Source organism: Temnothorax americanus, unplaced genomic scaffold, assembly GCF_048541705.1.
Source record: "Temnothorax americanus isolate GAGA-0224 unplaced genomic scaffold, ASM4854170v1 Scaffold1, whole genome shotgun sequence".
In the NCBI taxonomy this organism is placed as follows: domain Eukaryota; kingdom Metazoa; phylum Arthropoda; class Insecta; order Hymenoptera; family Formicidae; genus Temnothorax; species Temnothorax americanus.
Window position 1 is genome coordinate 2763299 of NW_027509230.1, and position 21527 is coordinate 2784825.

Below are 21527 nucleotides of genomic sequence, written 5' to 3' on the forward strand. Positions count from 1 at the left end.
CGCGCAGTTTTTCTTTTAAATCGATGTTCTTTTCGTTTCTACGCGCTTATAACGCGAGAGCTTGTTACAGTACGCCACATGCGTTGCACGAATATGAACAAATATTGATCGTTTTGTACCAGCTATGTTTGATTACACCGACGTTTAAAATTATTTACATTTTTAATACGTGTACACGAGTCGATTGATGTATACGCAACGCGTAATTTCGTTTTACAAATATATATCGAAATTGTTTTTCTCGTCACGAAATAAATAAAAGGCGATCAATTTTGACTTGACAGGACTTTTATCTTTATTGGCATTCTTGTCGTCGTTATCTGCATCTCGACGACAAGCGCATGTAATAGAAAAATAGAACTTCAAATATCTGTACAAGATATCCCAAGTTTTCTCTGTATTTTTTTTTATTATTAGATATTATATTTTCTTTTATATCGAATTTTTAGAAATTCTTCAATTCAGAAACGACAATTTCTTAAAAAATCAAGACAATATCTCTGAAAAATGTACAAATCTCATACAAAAACATTACTCTTAAAATCTCTCAAAAAAAAAGATGATCTGAAAATTTAAAGATTAAAAAACTTCGATATTTCCCGATTGTAGCAATTATGTTGCATTATGTCCGCTTAATATTAAATCGGTTACATTGATTTTTAATGTGTAAGCAAAAGCCGTGACGATACGCTGAGCGAAGATTGAATCGCAACGTAACTTTTCCATTTCATAAACAAAATTGCGATACGCAAGGTGTATCTCTCGGGACGTTGGCGTGCGCGCGGGATTAATTATTATCATCAGATGCGTTAATAGCAACCATGGCTTCAACTCGTTCTCATACGTGCGCATACGTGGCGGGGTACGACGTTAACAAGAGTAATTCGCGCGTGGTCCGTATCGCGCTCGCAATCCCGCACCCGTCGTTTCATCGTCCTCGTAACTTTTGACCTATATATCCCTATAGATTATTAACGTTTCCAGAAATTCGTACACGCAAAAGTGTGTTGCCGCCGTGTATACGCGCGCGTATTTTCGCCCTGTTGAATATCGGTGCATTTCCCGTCCAAGGCGCGACAGACGCCCGTTCGACGTTCGTTCAGCACCATATACACACATACCCGCGATATTTCAGTCACTTTATCGGATTCTGCCGGCTTGTCTGCGGATTTCGCAATATGCAAGAGCGCGGGCGCCGAGCTTCCTCTTTTACTCTACTATATTTGCAGCGCGGCGCGGCACGGCACGGCGACGGCGACGCGAAAGAAGAACTTGCGGGACCCGATGACGTTGATTCTGTTTTAATTGGCAACTCTGTGTACGCCAGATGCCCATTAATTAAACTGATAAATTAAAATCGCTGCGCTCGTGGCCGCGTCGCTGCGGTGCGGCCGAAAATTGATTAAATTCGTGTTCTGCTCGACCTTTCAGCTGCGTGCCGGACCCCATCCTCCATTCCCAATTTAACACAGGGCGCCGCCGAGAGTTCGTTCATTCTTTTATACTTACTGTTTCGTAATACAAGTGTGTTTTGTGTGGCGGTACAAAAGTTCTGGTAGCGTCTAGAAGAGGATAACGTTATTTCTTCGTTTGATTCACGGTTCTACTTATGATACAACAGACGAGATAAACATCATTAATTCCGAGATTGTAGTTCGTAAGGCATTGTTATTCTGATTTCATTAGAAAAATTCGAGATGCAAACAAAATGGAATGGCGCGGGCGACGCTGAAATACAAGTCTTGTTTATGTTTCTTAGAATACTCTCGTTGCATATTGTAATTCCACAGTACTTTGCACTATTTTTATGTAAATTTGAACGTTTCCACGCTCTGTCTTCGCCCATGATTTTATTGCATGAAAATCGCTGACAAAGGAATTAAAAAAAGAAACAAATTAGCTCAATATAGTCAAATTAAGGATAAATGTTCTAAAATAATAAACGCCAAATAACAATAAAATCGTTTAGCTATATATTCCATTGACCTGCGAAAAAAATCCTATTGATATTAAAGAAACATTTAAATCGGAATTCATTTGCGACTTCCATTCATTGCACCAGAGCCATCTTTATTATCGGTTTTTCCATACATACATAAATCACAATGTTATTATCAGCTAGCTCTACGATTTTCGGGGAGGGACAAGCGTGCACGCGAAGAAAACGCGCAACGCCGCGACGCGGATGCCGATTCCACAGTAATTGACAAACGCGGCCATAAATACCGTTAATTAAACTGATAAATTAAAAGTGTCACGGTACAGGGTACCTGAAAATTGATCGCACGCAGATCAGCGCGCACGATACGTGTGTCGCGGATATATATGTAAATCTATGCTCGCATGCGACCGTTCTTTACTCTTCCACGCGAACGTGTCGAAACGCGCCGGAGCCGCCGCCGCCGCAGCCGCAGCCGTCGGGGTTTGCGAAACGCGAGTTTGCAAAAATACACCCCTCCGAAGTAGAAAGGTAGAGTGTGCCGGAACGCGGAACGCCCGCTAAATAAGGGCGAGCGAAATGCGGGCGGTTTAACTCCGGCAAGTGCAACCGGGTCGGCTTAACTTCGAAACGCAACCGCGCCTCTAATCTTACCACGTCACGCGACCGCAGCAGTTGACTCTCTCTCTCTCTCTCTCTCTCTCTCTCTCTCTCTCTCTCTCTCTCTCTCTCTCTCTCTCTCTCTCTTTCTCTCTCCTTTCCGCCGAGTCCGGTTATCGTTCAGCCGAGACCGAACGGTCGGTGAACCGCATTCGGAAGAAAAGTGCGTGACGTGTTGCGCACCGCGGCGATACACCCTCTGCCTCTCGCCCCCGCCCTTTTTTCCCGCTTTTCGTAGCTATTTTTGCTAAATAAGCTCAAAAACGGCGATATGTATGTACATTCAGACGAGCACCGAACAATTAATAATATCTCGTTCGCCAATATAAATTTACGCTTCATCGGTTGATACAATTTACATGTATATCGACGCAATGTATCTAGAATTATAAAAGTAATATTACCCGGGCCCGAACTAATTGCGTCACGATCGGTAAACAATTTCATCGTTAAATCCGCAGTGAATCCGCTGACGCGACGAAAACCGCATGAGAAAAAAGGAAGTGAAATAATACTCTCTCTCTCTCTCTCTCTCTCCTCTCTCTCTCTCTCTCTCTCTCTCTCTCATCTCTCTCTCTCTCTCTCTCCTCTCTCTCTCTCTTTCTCTCTCTCCCCTCTCTCTCCCCACGCTTGTTCCTTTCTCTCTGCGAAATGGGATTATTTTCCACGGATTTCGGATCTCTCTGATCTCGCGGACGTCGTTTGCATTTTTAAGAATACAAATTACTGCGATATCTCGCGGCGTATATATTTTAATGAAATAAGATTACTATGAAATATACAGCGAAACATCACGCGACTGCGGGGTGAAGCATTTTTATAGCGAGAAATCGACGACACTTAAAATACAGGGTTTATTTAGCAAAAAATAGAGAAGGAGAAAAAAAGAGATAAATTAAAGAGGATGACAAAAATAGTATATTATTTTGGTATCATATATCACGGTGAGAAAAGCTGTCCCAATGACATGTGTGTGCTGGGCTCATAAAAATTAGATATTCCCACGAGAAACTATAACGTTACATTCGTCGCACGTCGTCGTTTAATTTCACGCGTGCATGTTATAGCTTTGCGTCATTGGTTACGTTGTATACAATTGCCGCATCCCAAAGAGAGAGAGGGGGAGAAGAGGGAAAGGAGTGGATAGGAGAGAAGCATAGGAGAGAGGGAGCAACAGAGAAAGAAGAAGCACGAGAGAGACTTATCGATCGATACGGGCACGCTTACGTTCGCTTCATCCGAGCTTAAAGAGGAAATTTTGGAATTGCCACCGCAGATGAAGTTTTGAACTTTAAAGCGAGAGATAAAGCTCTCCCTCTCATCCCCGTATTAAAGAAAAGATTTCATTGGGCCACTCGAGTGTAGCGTGGATAAAAGTTGCCGCTCTCGAATGGAAGACAAGTGTCTCGCTCGAAACTCTCTTTAATGCGTAACGAGTATTCTTTTACTCACGCGAATAACATATATAAATCTTGGAAAAATTAAGGTTTCCAACGCTGCTTGTCACCGCACAAGAATATCCCAGTTTTAATATATACTTATATACCATCAGCGCGCCAAGGCACGATATTTTTGAACTAAAACATCGTTTATTCGTTTGACGACGGAGAGATAAATAAGCGGATATGAGATTAGATATTTTTATTAGATGTTTTATAAACAGATATAAAAGCTGTGACATATTCGATATTCGGTTCTGCTTATATCAACATTCGATATAAGCATCAGACATAAAATTTCAATTTTGAATCATTAGATGATATTTGTGTGATCGCGACGTATTGACACATTATTGATCAAATATTTTTATTAAAAAAGTGCTTGTGTGTAATCAGCTATTTTTTATTTCAAAAAATTCAACAAAAACAAAATTTCGTTTATGTTAAACAAAAAGTCACACAAAAATAGACAATAATAAAAAATAAAGGATAAGTACATCAAACATCTTATATGATAAATAAATTTTATTAATTTTTTATAAATAGTAACAACTGCTCACAATTATTTAAATTGTATGTCGCTTTAAATATAGTGAACTCGTCATCAGTCAACAAACGAACCTGTGTTTTGGACAACAAAAAATGAATTGATCTCCAATCAATATAATGTGTTAATATATATATATTTGTTGGGACACCCCAAACTTTATTATTTAGCAATAAAATACACATTATTTTTGTCTTCGTTGTTGTCTCATTATTGCGATTTAGATTATTCTAAATATTCTACTATTTTAACATAATTGATAAATAAAAATCTAATATCAAATACAATACGAATCGACATATTAAATAATATCTATTAATAAATTTTTTTAATTGACTTTTTTTCCTTTTTTATAAACTCCCGCATTTTCTATATTTTCCGCATATTCTTATATTTATATTTTGTAAAAAAATTAAAAAATTTAGAAAAATAATTTTGTAATTTTATTATAAATATATGTAAAACTACCACATAATGTGAATACATCACATGTACCTATCATAGTACAGTGTCATAGTACCTATAATATTATAGTATATTATAGAGAGCGAAATAATATTTTGCTACCTATATTTTGTGTCGTCTCGAAATTATTCGAGTCACTTGGGTGCGATCAATAAGTGCGCGTCGTATTTCCGTTTCTCGTAAATGGAAAACCGTTAGAGAGTACATACGCGGTATATATGTAACACGTAAACGATAATCGGACCATTCTCACAATTACTTTCCGATAGAGGAACCGAAGGAACAATGCCTTCTCACGTACAAACGGAAGCATAATAAAGATACCAGTTTATCTTATTTTGGTCCACCACCACACGCTGCATGCGTGTTTTTAGATTCGCGCGAAAGCCGCTTACAGATAAGCACCTACACGATACTTCCATTTGCCGATTGCACGAAAATCAATACGTCCGCCATAAGCCAATAGGTAGAATTTTTTAATCGTCGCGAGTGCCAGATATTGCAGTGATGCAAGCTGATTGCGTCAACTCGTAGCGATTCCTCGCGCATTATGTTCTGCCGGCATTCACGTGAATGAACGTTTACGCTTACTTAACTATATTAAAACCGAATCACACAAAGGCGAAGAAAATTAGTCAAAGTACATAAGTCCTTTCTAAAATCGTTGACAATTGAAATTAATAGATATAAAGAATATAACGGGCTAAGAACGAAGCGCTGATATTTACATCCAAATATTAAACATTATAAATTTTCTAAATATGTTGATTATTATTTCACTAAAAAAAGAACATTTATATGGAACTTTTTAACAATACATTCGTAGAATAGTAGAAAAATGTAATAGAACGCGAAAATATATAGAACGAAAGTAAATTTTATAAGTGACGCAATTGTAATCAGCACGAGATAAATGTTTCCGACAAAATTAAACTAGATAATTGACGGTGGCAACAGAGCCGCCGCCGCGCCGTCGTCGTCGTCACCCTATAGATAATGAATCAGAAAGGCGAGAGAGAGTAAATTATTCAGAAAGACGAATACAGGCATGAATCTTGCGGTAATGAAGCGCGACTTGATTAAACCGCGACTTGATAGCGCGCCGTACAAAATTATGATAGAGCCAATTAAACTTTCGGCAAAATTCTCATTAGCGGCCATGCGGAAGCCAGAAGCGGCTGAAATCATTGCATTTCGCGGAAACCCGCCCGCGCCCGGTTTTCTCGTTAAAAATATCGATCCCCTCCTCGGCCTAGTTTCCGCCGAAGAAGTATCGTCGAAACGAATTTCTCTCCTTCGCGGGGCTCGGGGGCTATAATAATATACGGCAATAAAAATCACGCGAAGCTATCGAAGGCTTCGTATTCCGTGCGGTGTGACGTTTCATAGATTTTCGCGTGCGATACGGCGCGCGCGGAAGGCGGATTACATACGTATAAAAATGGGGCTCAAGTGAAATGGTTAAATAAAGCGCTCACTTACAATACCGACGAAAGATGGAAATATATGATGACGTAGCGGTATGTATATGCAATCGCCGAATAACATGACAGCTACAATGTACATAGTCCTTTGATAGCGCCGTTATTCAACGTTTTATACTGGATGCAAACGACAACCCCTCGTAAAATCCCTATATATATCCTGTTCTATGTAAAGGGCAGGAAATGATGAAGTGAATTTTTAGCGTTTTACACTTCATTATCAAGATACTCTGTAACTCGGATAGAATTTATGGACTGCATGAAAATGGATTGCATATTATTGCATATTATTGTTGCGTATTCTTATTCAGATTTGTATATACGCTACTATATCACGTGTGTTTATAAGCAAGAGGTAACAAATATTGCACGGAGAGGAGTTGACAATTTTGTCCCGCGCGAAACGTTCGTATATAAGCTTTTAAAAGATAGGATGAGATATAACAAGGAATTTTCTTTGTTAATGCAGAAAGGGGTCCGAGGGACTGGGGTGTTCTTTAAAATTAACGACTCTGCTCTTTTGGGATAAAGGACAGCGACTTCTATCGTTAGTTGCATGCGTGCATGGTCTTTCATCACAGGCTATTAGGATTGCAGACGGTGGAGAACAGTCGTTTGTGGCAATCGTAACGTGTACACGATACCGTGCTATTGTACATGTACTATAATTGAGAGAACACGTGAAAGGGCGGTAAAACCGGGCATTAATTTTCACAGTTTCTATAGTGGCAGCACTTCAAAAGCTTAAGGAAAAAGGGTGGGTCTGTCCCCGTCTTTTATACCCGCTGCTCTAGCTACTCCGTAATTATAATCCCCCGACCGTAAACATTATGTACATGCGTCCGCGTATAGTCAGCAATTTACAGCATTAAATTTACATGCACACCTTGGACAACGTCAGCAACGAAATATGACTACCGAACGCCCACAAAGCAGACTTGTAATTTGCATTCGTAAAATTTACGCTTTTTGTATAAAATAATATTTTGAAATTTAAAAAGAGTCATGTTACTGATAATTCGTCTCTATATGTTGATTATTGCGTCGGTCTTTTTTACAGTATAATGTAAAATGGCAAGCCTATTTTATTCGAATACTATCAAGTTAATATCAATATAATATCAAGATTACATCATTGGCTAGATTGCAATTTTTTTTTTGTTTCCATAATAATTGTATGCAATTAAAGAGACTAGGTATATTTCACATTGGAAGCAACTTATATAAATTCTATTTAACGACACGTGAGTGTTCTAACTGATTAAACTAAATCATTGCACGTTAAGCTCTTGCTCTTCTTCCAAGCGGATCACCATTTTATTTTACAAATGGATGCACTTGACGCATAATTTTTCGATAAACATAATTCTTTTCTGGTTGTATGGTAATTGTAAATTTTTAACGGATAACGTTAAACGATATAAAAGTATCGATTGCCTCTGCTGCGTGCAACGATAACGATTATGCTAAATTATTATTGTAGCCAGTAACTTGAAAACATCGCTTAACGAATTTTCCTTAAAACTCCTTTGGTACGACCGCCATGGCAAGACGGGGAAGCAAGTTTCAAATTGAATTTTACGTTGTGTCAGTACTTTTAACAAGGAGGTAAAACGTTTTGCGCAATAAGCGCCCTTGTCGTCTCTCCAAGAGGATCAACGTCGGTCCTCTCTAATCTTGACGTGTAATTCTTCAGCAACAGTAAATTATGATTATATTTAATCATCCCAGATATATCCCACGAAATTTAATCGCATCAAAAGCATTTAGCCTCGACAATATCTTTCGCGATTTTTGCACAAAACTTTGCACGATTTCTATCCAAATCTATATAATGGGACAAAAATTTTCCTCCAAATTTCAGACGATAGTCGAAAATATCTTTCGCATGATGTTCTTATCGACGATTTCGCGAAGCGACTTTTGTGAAGCTAGGAATATTTTTGGCGACCAATGTCGCCTTGCGTATAACGTTAAAATATCACGCGGTAAGGGCTTGTCCTTCCGACGAAATCGTCATTTGCTTTTTATATACAGAGATATACGAACGCACGCGTCAATTTTTCAGAGGCTGATCCGTCCACGAGTATTAGCCTTAAATCTCGAGATAGCACTTGAACTTTCGGAGTCAGTCCTGGGCAAGAGAAAGCCTCTGATATAAGCTCTTTGTCGGGCGTAAGCTTCACTCCGGACACGATGGATGACCAAACACACATAGACGGCAGAGGATATATTCTTTCTTTCCTAATAATCCCGCGCAATCACACCAAGAAGAAGAAGACCGGCTGTTAATCTGCACACTCATCTCAAAGAATGCTGTTGTTTTTTTTTTCTTTTCGATTTCTACGCTGCAAGATGCGAATAAGAGAATTTTATATCGCGCTAAGCTTCCGAAAAGTGTTTTTGGCACCACGATCATAATAATCGCTAATATAATTTAGATTAATTGAAAAAGATATTATCTGAAAAAATATAGGATAGATATTAGAAAAGACAAACTGTTATAAAAAACGATAGACGTTTTTAAACGATGTTTTATTTTGTAACTATTTTATTTAATTGTATAAGTGATCTTTCATAACATCTCGCTAAAGACATTTTAACGACACGACGCATGGTCTCGGTAAGTTTACGTCAGGCGGCATCTAACGTGCCTTGTAATTCGTCAGCGTTTTGCCATTAATTTGCTAACCGAGTTGCACGCCCCAATAAGCGCACCGCCAAATTTCTACCGCGCGATTACGTGCTCCATTAATAAACCTCACGTTAATTAACTACATACTTAATTAATTAATCTCGAGGCCCGTTTGACGTTGATAACATGCGCAACTAACGCTTAAGAAACTTGCCAGCATCCGTTTTGGTGCGCGAGGCATCTAGTCAACCGGCGGCGTTTACATGACCGCTGTTCCTTTTTGGCGCAAGTCAAATTGAAACGGTGACAAAACTCAGAAAACTATCGACGCTCAATTTCGTCGCGTTTCGCACACGATTATCTTTCCGTTTCGAAATCTTTAATAGTACCCACGTAAATTTCTTAAAATCTCCCCACAAATTCCTATCAGAGTATTCGATCCAAATAAATAGATTGCGATACTAATTGAGAAATCCATATTTATTTTAAAGTATGGGTTTTCTCTGCGATTGAAAAAAAAATAAATGCGGATTTTCGCATCTATTTTTTTACGTGGTCAAAAATCATTTTTTTATAAATATACTTTTAACTTTTATAAAATAGGATTTCTGATATAGACACACTACACACTATCTCGAAGAAACTTTAATAAATGGAATAATTTCGCATTAACAATTTTCCATTTATTTTATAGAAATAGTTTCTACATGTCGATCAAATTAAGTGACTGAATCAAGTGACATTATTTCATGTCAACACTGAAATGTTAAAAGTGTTAGAAGGTAATATCTCCTTTTGTAGAATTACAATTTCGTGCAGCATGACAGATTCGCCGAAATCTGACAGGATCGATTAGACCAGAGAATGCTATTTAGCGAGCGTCACTGGGGGATTTCTAGCTCAACGGCATCCTGCCTTGTCTTGAGAACGACTTCTTGATGATAATATAGAGCATGCAGAAGAGAGAGAGCGTCGCGCGATTTCCATGGCTGCTCGCGACGTACATTTCTGCACGTCGCGCGACGCCAGGCGCGCCGGTTGCGCCTGACGTTCATCGTATGACACCGGGGCTAATTACGGTGCCTCCTGTTTAACGGTAAACAGGACGGTGCATACCGTCGTGTCTTCCCGCTCCGTTCTTTGAGCTTCACGGCCTCCCTGGAGACGACCGACTCTCGCAACTCTTCGACCTACAACTGAAAGTGGGTCGACGGCAAACGGCAATTATCACTTCGACGCTCGATCCGAAACAGACGCGACGGTAGGAGAAAATAGCCGTGATGCTGCGAACCTAAATAACATAGAATTGTCCCCAGACTAAATTTACAGTAAACGCAAACTATTTTCCTTTATTTAGCGCATTCTCATTGACTCAAATAGCTCTCAATATATTAGCTTTAATTTTTGTTTAGCTTTTTTTACACTGAAACGTCAAGCGTTATCTTGCTGTATATACTGATGTTCCATATACAGAACTTTAAAATTAGAAAATGGTTGATGAAAATAAATTGGCATATGTTATTTTTTATCTCGACAAAAATCAACACAAACTCCACGCCATTTGTAACAAAAGCACCTTAATAAGTTGTGTGTAATTTAAAACAAGGAATTTGAGATGCGTCATTTTAATGGAGTTGGTCGTTTTAATGTTAAAGAAAGAATTTGGAGACATAGAAAATCAAAATCAAACTATTCCGATATTATAAATGATAAATAACGAACAATATTAGCATACAATATTTGTCCCGCTAGATTGGACAAATTGTGATATACATCGTGCGCCGTATAAAATTCGTTACGCGTGTAACTTCGCGTGTTTGCGCATTGCTGGAAACTATTCACATTTCGGGAAACATTCCTGACATAATTTGTAATTTCTGCGAAACGACTCTTACGTGAGTTCAGCCCGCCACACCAAACGACAGGAACAACCTGGCTTACTTCAGCTGTTATTCGAGCTTTAAAGCCGTCGTAAATACTACCGGAGCTGTCCCAATCAAATTTCAAAAGTACGTTCGTGGTACCATCATTCCCGTAATATTTCATATACGGCGGACGAGCTCGGCGCAAAATGCGCGCTCAATAAATATGATATCTCCCATAACGCGAAATCTAATGTATAAATAGGATTAAAAAAAAAAAAGTTTGAAAAATCTCCATTTCACGCTCTGTTTAACCCGATTGGCGCATCTAAATTTGATACGTAAATACGCGCGCGTAAGATAAAAAAAATATGCGTAAAGTCCAACATGAATTTATTACCATACAAATGGCGTTAAAGTAAAATTGCTTGTTTCTCGCTTGGTAATCATGGTTCGTGAATCTGCGCTTATCTTAAAATACATTATTTTTTATTTGTTATAAAAAAATATCTGCGATCTAACAATTTAAAAAAAAAAAGTTTGAAAAATCTCCATTTCACGCTGTTTAACCTTTTTTGTCTTAAAGTAGAGAGAAGTGAGAAAAATTGTTATATATATAAACATTTCATTAATGCTGGACGCATTAATGCCAGTGTCAGACGAGCACTCTCTCTCTCTCTCTCTCTCTCTCTCTCTCTCTCTCTCTCTCTCTCTCTCTCCCTCTCTTTCTCCCTCGCAATCACATGGAATTCATTAGGCGATTGTTTGTGCGATAATATACAAATATACGGACCGCGCGCACAACCCGTTATTACCGCCGTCAGTTTTCGTTTGCATTCCAATTACAAAATTCTGCGGGAATAGCGTATTTGCACGATGAATCAAACGCAATGAAAAATACATAGCCCCGAGCGAATCCGTCTTAGCTCGTAACTGCAACGTTTATATTTGTATCGCACTAATGGAAACCACGTATTGTAGATCGAATACCTCAACATTTTTCTTCGTAAAATACGATTTACGATATTAAATGTGTATAAAGCAATACGGTTTCGTGCAGTAAGATGAACAAGATTTATAGATTTAGTATAGATAGATCGGCAGACGTGCGTAGCGAATTACGATTGTAGCGTGTTATGTAACACAATAATAACACACATTAATTTTTTTATAAAAATACATAAAAAGAACAACGACGTGATGAGCTTTATTTCAGTTTGCACAACGTTCCATGCTATTGAGATAATTGAACAAGAAACGTGATTTGAGAGAGATAAACACGCAACGTGAAATGTTGTACAAATTTAATGCTCGCGAAAGCGACTGGTTCTTGTTTGCCTGCTGAATCGCTGACTGTAACATTTTATCACGCGCAATCTGCGAAACGCGCGTGCTGAGAATCAGTCAGAGATTATCATACGATGCAGGTTCTCAAATGGCCTGCGCAGAGCATCGATTAAATCGAATGCGAAACGCGCGTGCTGAGCCCGTTTTTTGAATGTGCTTCTTTGATATTATGATCGGCATCGGGAAATTCAACGTGGAAATTCAATATTCTACGGTAACTCGATTTATCAGTGCACTTCCTCGAGTGTATGTAACCGCAACGTCGAAGAAGAAAGGTCGACGACGACGCGCGATTAAGGGATCGGAGGGACCTCCGTGCCGAACGCCGTCGATCGATATGATACGATCGATCAGGCGCGATCGAAGAAATTTTACGGTTTTTGCGATACTTTCTGAGAAGTGTTCTCCCTTTCGGGGGGAACGCCTTTAAATCTCCATTTGCTTCATTGATTCCGAATGCGTGGATTACTAGGATTGCCACTAGCAGCAGAGCCACTCTGCTTTCTTACGTGACGGTAATATCAGATGACTCTGTGAAATCGCAATTCAAGGATCACGTTAAGTTCCGTATGCGTCAGCGAAGTGACAAAATCGCAATCGCGTATAATACAGTCACCATGAAATCTGTACGTTCGCGTTGTAAAAAACGTGTAATAAAATGATAAGAAAAGTTATTCGTACATTTACAGATTAGTTGGGAAAAATGAGCACTTTTTACATATATATATATATCATAGGATGAAAACGGCTTCCGATATCACGTTTCTAATTCTAGAGATCAAACTACTCTTGTTTTAATAGAAACAAAAAGACGATAAAAGAGACTCGCAAGAATAGTCTTACAAAAATACAAGACCTTTGACCGTTTTGTCTCGAAGCAATTGATACGTACAATGACGCATATATGACAGCTAACCTTTTTAGGATCTAATAGCACACCTTATAGTGTCTATACCTGTACATATGAGATTCTCACATACATCATGAATAACGCGGACAATCCCAGCCAAATACTATATGTCAATTGTATTATATCGTTAACTTTTTGACAGTACTGTCACGGACAAACTACCTTAAACAAAAGCTGAAATACAGGTAACAGAGTATTTCGCGCATACGCACCATTTAAAAATATTCAGCACTGAAAGGGTCAAAAACGGTCGGTGAGGAATATTGAAACTGTATTATATCTCTGATGCATCGACGCATAAATCTGTCAGGTTGATGGCATGTCCGATAAATAATACTTGCCGGGCAGACATACGAGGGATCTGATAACTACATTGATCTCAGGTCACCCCTCGGTGATCAGAAGCGCCCTATAGGCGCTCCTCACCGTGCCACGGCGCGCCGTCGTAATCTCGGGGAAGTCTGCGCGAGTAATCGTGTGCAGTACCGGGGACGGCTCTGTCCCGTTCCGGCAGATGACGACGACCCTCTCTTATCGGGGCGTCGAATTGCTAATCTTCGCTAAACTCAGCGAACGGAAATCCAGTTAAGTGGGTGTCGCGACCGGCGACGGGGGCGGCATACACGGAGAGATCGAATTTCCTTTCGGACGCGGCAAAACTTGGGGGACAGTTTGGCACCCGATACCCACCTTCCTACCTACGATAATCCCGCTGCCCTCTCGCCACCCCCGTCGCGTCGCGTCGGCCCCTTGGCCCTTAGGGCCGCCGATATGTCTCGGCGCGAGAGGAGCCGAGCGACCGTACATGGGAGCTTAACCCTTCTCCACCCTTAATTCGCTCAAGGGGGCCGCTTAATCCGTGATGAGCAATCTAAATCTTGTTTCGTTTTTATTAATCTCGGAATTATCTCACAACACACACTAATCCCGTAATATTCTGCCGCGTACACACGTTATATAATCCCTCACGATTGTTTTATATCCTACGAAAGATTTCACAGATGTTATTGCATTAATTCTCTGTAAATAAATAAGAATGAACGTTTGATAATAGTGTTTAAATCGATGCAAGTGTACCCGTGCATAAATCAAAAGATACATTTGTCCGCTTCAATATCAATTACAAAATAACCGAATTACACGCACAAATATATGCACACGCGCACATATTCGTAGTCACCCCCTCGTGACGCAGATTCGTTTCGTTTCACAATATTCGACAAGCTACTGTATTAGAAATGAATCCAGCAGACACGTATGTCGACCGGTGCCACGACCGATTTCACCCGCTCCCTAACTAGGGCTTTTTCTATCTCACGAATTGTTGCCGGGCGTTGGATGCAAGAGAAATGGAGAGAAGTTGCGCAAAATGGGAGATGGAAGGGAAAGAGAGAGGGAAAGAGAGGGAGGGAGACGGAAAACCGGACCGTTTTTCAAGCCGCTTAACAACCGCTCCTGGGGTGTACCTATGCCGTCACACCCATCCCCTTGTCTGTTGCTACTATGCCGCTGCTGCTGCTGCTGCTGCTGCTGCTGCTGCTGCATCAAGTTGCAACGTTGCAACGACGAGCGCAGAGCGGCGTCCCTTGTTTCGAGCGTGTCCACTGTTCGCATGTCCGCGGGACAGCTAATAAACGCCGATCATCCGAAAGATTGCCTCTGTTCATACTGATCGTGTACCGTTCGTGCCATGCAGCAGCCAGCCAGCCAGCCAGCCAGCCTTTTTTCTCAAATTTGCATCCCCATCTGCGATATCTCCTACCAATTACGCCGAGCTTTGTTGAACGACAAGTAGAATTCAGTCGTACCGCGAAATAAAATTGTAAATCTTATTCAGAAAAATGTCGCTCTATTTAAAATTCTTCTTCGGAAATTACTTATAGAGAAATAGAAAGTATATATCTTTTTCAAAATGATTTATTATAGAATAGGAAGATAAAATATTCCTTGATAATTTTTTATTCGCGTGTAAATCCACTGCAAGAAAAAGCTTAAATATGTTAGCAATTTTATCTTGAAAAATCAACAATCCCCATTGAGTGATCAAAAGAGTGAGAGAAGAAATAACTGACGCCGCCGTAATATTGTGTAATTTTCTAAAATAACAACGTCGTCTCGGAAGAAGAACGTTTAATATCAAACGTGCTGAAGATATTCGCGGCAGGTCATAACAGAACTGAGAGTATTCTCAAGTTAAACAGCTGTGATACTGTCTGTGCTTCAAAAGGTAAATAGCAGAAAACTAAAGGCATTTGGATTCGATCTCTTAGCAGCGAAAAGTAAATATCTCCCACATCAAATCTTGAATCCATCGTTAATTGATTTTTCAACGGCAAATACATCACACGTTCATTGACTACGATATAGACATCAGATTTAACAAACATCATTTATCAATATACTGGCTTGCCGTTCCAGCATCGTGACATTAGCGTGCGTTTCGTGTGAATTAATCTATTTACGTATGAAACAACTGATAAATAATGATGATCGATCGTTATTTATCTTCTTGAAACACCCTGTGTATTTATGAAATAATTTTGTCTCCGTAAAACCAAAAACATGAAATTTAACTTAAATGAAATCTGCGAAGTTCCGCGTAATATTATTAAGGAAAGTTTTCGGATATGATATTTGAAGTTTACCTGTTGCTGAAAGAGAGAGCCGAAACTTGCGAATTATATTAATACAAATGGAAATTATTTAGTCAAAAATACATTACTGTCGCGTGAATATCAGATAGATTGAATAAATCCAGACGTATAAAAAGCACGGTAACGCATCTTTCGTAGCATAACGGAGAAATGGCTTGGAACATGTTATTATGCGAAACTATTCCACTGCATTTCTTCGTGCTGCATTACGTAAATACGTTTTTATCCCGCAATAGAAATTTGCGCAAAGGCGTATCGTACTTTATATACGCTGAGGATAATAGCGTTGTAAACTTCATTCGAATGTAAAAAGCTCGCGGACATATTCAACGATTGATATGATTGAATACTAGAGAAACTTCTAAAAAGAGGAGTCTATAACTTCCATCGTCTGTTTTTTTATATTTTCGTTCATATATATCTGACAATTAGAATTTAAAAACAATGTACATTTATTATCCTGTATGTGTTTTATTTGAAAAAGTTTTAGTGCAAACACGTCGCTCAAAAGGCATATTTGTTGCGAAGACAATGACGAGAACAATATGCCAGGTATAGGAGGAACATGCTCGTGAAATTGATTCCATGGTACAATGAGTATTCAACTAGAAAAAAAAAGTTCACGCGAGCCACTTCACAATAGACCGAAAATGGAAAGTTTATTGAGAGTACGAAATATCCGCACGATCGCTCTCGAACTGCGCTTTAGCGGAGCATCGCCCTAGTTTTCTGCCGTTGCCAAAGGAGTGTTTAATAAAGTGCGCAGGGTGGCTTCCTCGGAGTTTCCAAATAGCGTCGCGTGCCGGTCGCTTTGAGAAAGCGCACTGCTCGACTACGGCTTCCACGGTCGTTCGTACGTGCACATTGTCCCATAGCGAAAATAAGGAACGGACATCCGAATGGCTTCATCCAATCCTTATTCAAAAACGGCATTTAATGATTATAAACGCTGTTGTAGTGAAGTAATCTCGAGATAATTCGATAATTCCTGGTGACAATTGGAAAAAAAAACTGCGAAACTGAATAGCATTTATCTTGCAACGAATGGATAGAATAAAGTTAATTAAACACGAGTCGGAAGAACTCTGTCATTTTTATTCACACATAATGCAAAAAATACACATTTATAAACTCGTAAAATAAATATTATAGAAAAACTGATAATTTGGCCAAGTCAATGATATATTTTCAAAAAATCTCGGCATGAACGGATTTCTCCGTGAAAAGAATTTTTCGAAGGTACAGAGAGATGTATTTAATAATTTTGAAACTAGCTAAGCTACGTAATCAGGTGACGTGTTGGCTCTTTCTTATTTATTATTTATTTTCACAAGATCGCGCATATGTATATTCCTTTTGCGTTATATGTATATGCTAATAAAAAGACTGACAATGAGTCTCTCCGGGTCCACTCACTTACACGTACAAAATGAAAACTATTTAGTTTTTAGCAACTTCCCGATAGACGAGTCACTCTGTGGATCTCGTCTCGAATCTCGTCTCAAATCTCGTCGATGTAAACTAAGCCACTTGTATTGTACCGCTTTAATCCCCTTTCGGATGAGGATTGGATTGGACCCTTTAGGACGAAGTCCAAGTGATATCCTTGTCGTGAAGACGCATGAGAGGGCAAGCTCGCGCGAGTTAAAAGAACGACCCGGGTTCTCTCGAGTTCGAAACGCGAGAAAAGCTTTCGAGCAAAACCACCTCCGTGCTGCAAAGGGTTAAATAAGGCAAAAGCCGGATCAGTATCCCTTTGAAGTGGCGCTAATTCCCCGCGGGGGGTTTAGCCAACGCGCGATCTCGCAGTCCCATCGTATCGATCCCCGCGCGGAAGCTGCGCTTTTTATTATCGCTCCGCGCCACCGGAGGCGATAGCGCGAAAGGGCTTAACTTCGCGCCGTCTCTCCTTGTACCCGCCCACAATGGCACGGCGCGCGGGGCGCGTCGTAAATAACCGCGGAATAATTCCGCTGGCGTTCCATTTGTAACGGTAAATTAGCAAACTACCGTCGCCGTGTAGCGCCGTGGCGCTTTCGCCCCGTCTCGCGAAACCAAAGAGGCGAAAACATCCCGGCGGCGACGGCGACGGCGACGGCGGGCGGCACCGACGGCGCTGTTTCGGTAATTAGCGAGGACATTACCCCGCAATTGCGCGGCGATTTACCCTCGAACCGCTGCACCAGGCGACATCGCTGCCAGAGTTACAGCGTTTCCAGGAGTAAAAGGAGGAGGAAAAAAATCGTGCGCACAGCACGTCGCTGGGGTAAGTACCAGAAGCGGTATGGACGATTACTCCATTCCACCGCTCGGCGCTTCATTGCGACTGTGCTTGGTATTTCGCTACATTTCGCAACGCGACGAATGATAGAGCGGCAGATTCTCTCGTCCCCGCGAGGGTTTCTATATATTCTCGGCATTTGTACGTGTTGTCATATTTAATTTTTAATGCGCAAACCTTGCCTCTTGTTTCCACGCATAATTTCCGTGCGAGAAGGAAGAGATGGGAGATTTACATAAAGAGAAGGGGGGAGGTCATTAAAGAGTCTCTCGCGGTAATATCTCTCTTGACATTTGAATATCGCGTATAGAAATGGAACTTAACATTTAACCGTGCCTTAATAATATAGAATTAAATTAAGATTCCACTAAAGTATAAAAATGGCTCGAAGTTAATTGAAGCGTGAGATTTTTCTGTTTCCATTTGATATTCCGAATCTGTCGTTGGCATATTATTTGATATTCGTCGGCATTATCTAGCTGTATATATTTAAATATCAAATCGCGAGGAAATGTAACAATTTTTTTTACGCTCCTCGTAAGAGGCGCATAAATTATAGACTTGTCGGGGGAAACTCGTGTACATCGCGTGTGTGTTTCGAAATTGCATCGCGTCTGCGAATACGTGAATGCAGCAGTTGAAATGTCAACTGCTCTTCCTTGTTCGCGAAAATAACAGCGCCGGATGCAAGCGCGAAATGTATGCCAACAGGAGCATTGAATTATTCTCAGCTGCTGATAAAAACGAATCTCGATGAAATTAGCGTACGGCCGAGATAATATGCAAATGTAATATAAGCACGTAAATTGTTATTATGAATTCAGAAACATTTAATGATAACTTTCTGACTTGTTTACGAGCTGATACTCGCTCGCAAATTCCAAACAGCTTAATCAAATTATCAACTTTAAGACGTAGTGTATCGAGATGAATTTTCAAGCGCGAGGATATAATAAATTACTATTTCGATTTGATGATACACATCGCCAATAGGTATAAAACGAAGAAGCATATCGCCTGCTGCATAATAATTGGTCAACACTTGCACCGCGCTGACTTAGTGTTTTTGGAGCACTCACCCGAACACCCTAGGACTTAAGTCGAAAGGGTTTTTGAAAGCGTTTGTGTTACAAAAAAAATCCTATAAAAATTCATGTATCATATCTTTAAGGTTTCAAAAAGTGATTTCTATACATAGACCGGAACTGTGCCAATTTTTTCCCCCATTCTCGTGGGAATCGTAAATAAAAAATCGACTGTGCCTTTAAAAGGTCCACACACGGTGTCCGCGCAGTGTTAATATGTAAATTATCTTCTTTCGGAAAGGGAGACCTGAAACATTAGCAATTCGAGAGAAACGTATCGAGAAGAGCGTCAACCGCAACATGCGCGACGACGTCATCGGGAGAAAGTCGACGACCCTTTCCGCTTTTCTCCGAACAAATAATCGCATTACTCCCGGAAACGTGCGTCGCGCTGCGGACGACGAAGAAGAGCCATCGCAGAAATTATCGAGTTCGCTCGAGGAGATATCGGAGGTAGCTAAACCGTATATTAATTCCGCGCGTCGCTCGAGGTCGTTCTTCGTGGTACCGGGAGTTAAAAGCCATACCTCTCTCCTACGTACACGGATTCAATCCGGAAGCCCCTCGAGCTTGCAAAACAACCACGTGCAGCTTGACAAACTTACGTCGATGTGCATGCGCGGCGGAGCACATAGGGGCCGTTCGTAGTGACGTGCAATATGTGTATATAAGCCCCGGCCATGGCATCCTATATGCATACGGTAGGGGATGCTATATACATGGCGGGGTTGCGGCGCGGCGCGGCGGTATCGCGAGTAGGATACTGTCTGCGCGCACATAGGCCAAGGTAAGTAACTCGGTTTATCTTTAGCCGGGATCACCGTCCGCTGACGAGTTTTACGGCCGCGCCGAGAGACCGCGCGCCGCATTCTCGGGTAAACATCTCTTTTCACTTTCTCGGAAGAGACTTACGGGAAACGCGGAGTGTGCCAATTTGCGTCGCGCGGAAAAAAATTACGATCTACCTACCGCGAGAGTAGAGTGCTCGTTGAATGCGTTTACGTTCGCAGTCGTCATCAGAGAGTCGTTGGCGTCGATAACGCGGTACAAAAAAGGCTCCGGCGAAAATTCGCGACTTACATTTGGATGAATCAATGAGCAGTTATTTTGTGTTTTTTTTTTTTGCGTTATTTGCAAGAAATTTTCTCTCACGCTAATTTGCGATAAATCATAGAAAATGCAGAAAAGACCCCGTAAAAATGTGCACAAGGCTTACATTCGAACAGATCGACACGTATACGCAGTTATTTTTGTGGTATTTGCAACTATTATACTATTGGCAAGAAATTTCCTTCTTACTATTTGCGATAAATCATAAGAAATGCAGCAAAGACCCCAGTAAAAGATGTGCAAGACTTATATTCGGACGCATATACGCAGTTATTTTTGCAACTGTTATACTATTGGCAGGGCATTTCCTTATTTTGCAGTAGTTGCATAAAATCGTAATAAGTATTATTGAAATAAATTTTATTAAATTAAAAGAGAATAATATGCGAGAGTTTGTACAACGGCTAGGAAGATGCGTAACGTTTCATAATGAAATTCTTTTACACTGAAACGGCTATTTATGATGAAAATAACGTACTGGTGCTGAAAGTATGGCATTGATTTTACGTCAATATTGTCGATAACATTATTAAGACGTATAACTGAGCGTATAACTATTGAAAGTTTTTACTCGTTAATATGACATAATCAAATAGCATTCGTTCCTCGGTTAACACGAATGCAACGATGAAAAGCAGCATTTTGTTGCGATCCATTCAGTTAAATGACGTTTATTGCCAAAATTTGATATAGAGTAAAAAGCGATTGATGCCTAAAACGATTATACGATATTCGATCGTTCCACATACATAAAGATGTTGAGGTGGATATATATTATACGATATAAACGTATTTGCCAATTTCCGTCCTGAAAACTGGCCGTCGCCGCCGTATTTTCCTAATGAATGCCAAATGCCGCGTTACGTCGCAGTGTTTCCCTCGCAAACGGTCGCGACGAACGAACTCGATTCAATAACCGTGAGACGAGATGCAGTGACAATGTAATGACAATTACACCACGAGCGAATACACTTGACACTCAAATGACGCCAGGCGTGAATTATCTCGGAATGAACGCTATAACGGGTCATAAATAATAATACTGTTAGAACACTCTGAAGAGCACCTGCTAATGACGGTTTTTGTCTCCTTCGCGTGCGGGCGCAAAA

General features: G+C 40.2%; 1 protein-coding gene across 6 annotated transcripts in view; it reads left to right on the forward strand.

Annotated features, from left to right (window-relative positions):
- Dpr12 (defective proboscis extension response 12) overlaps positions 1–21527 on the forward strand; it is a 252612-nt gene that overhangs the window by 208868 nt on the left and 22217 nt on the right. The window lies entirely within an intron of this gene.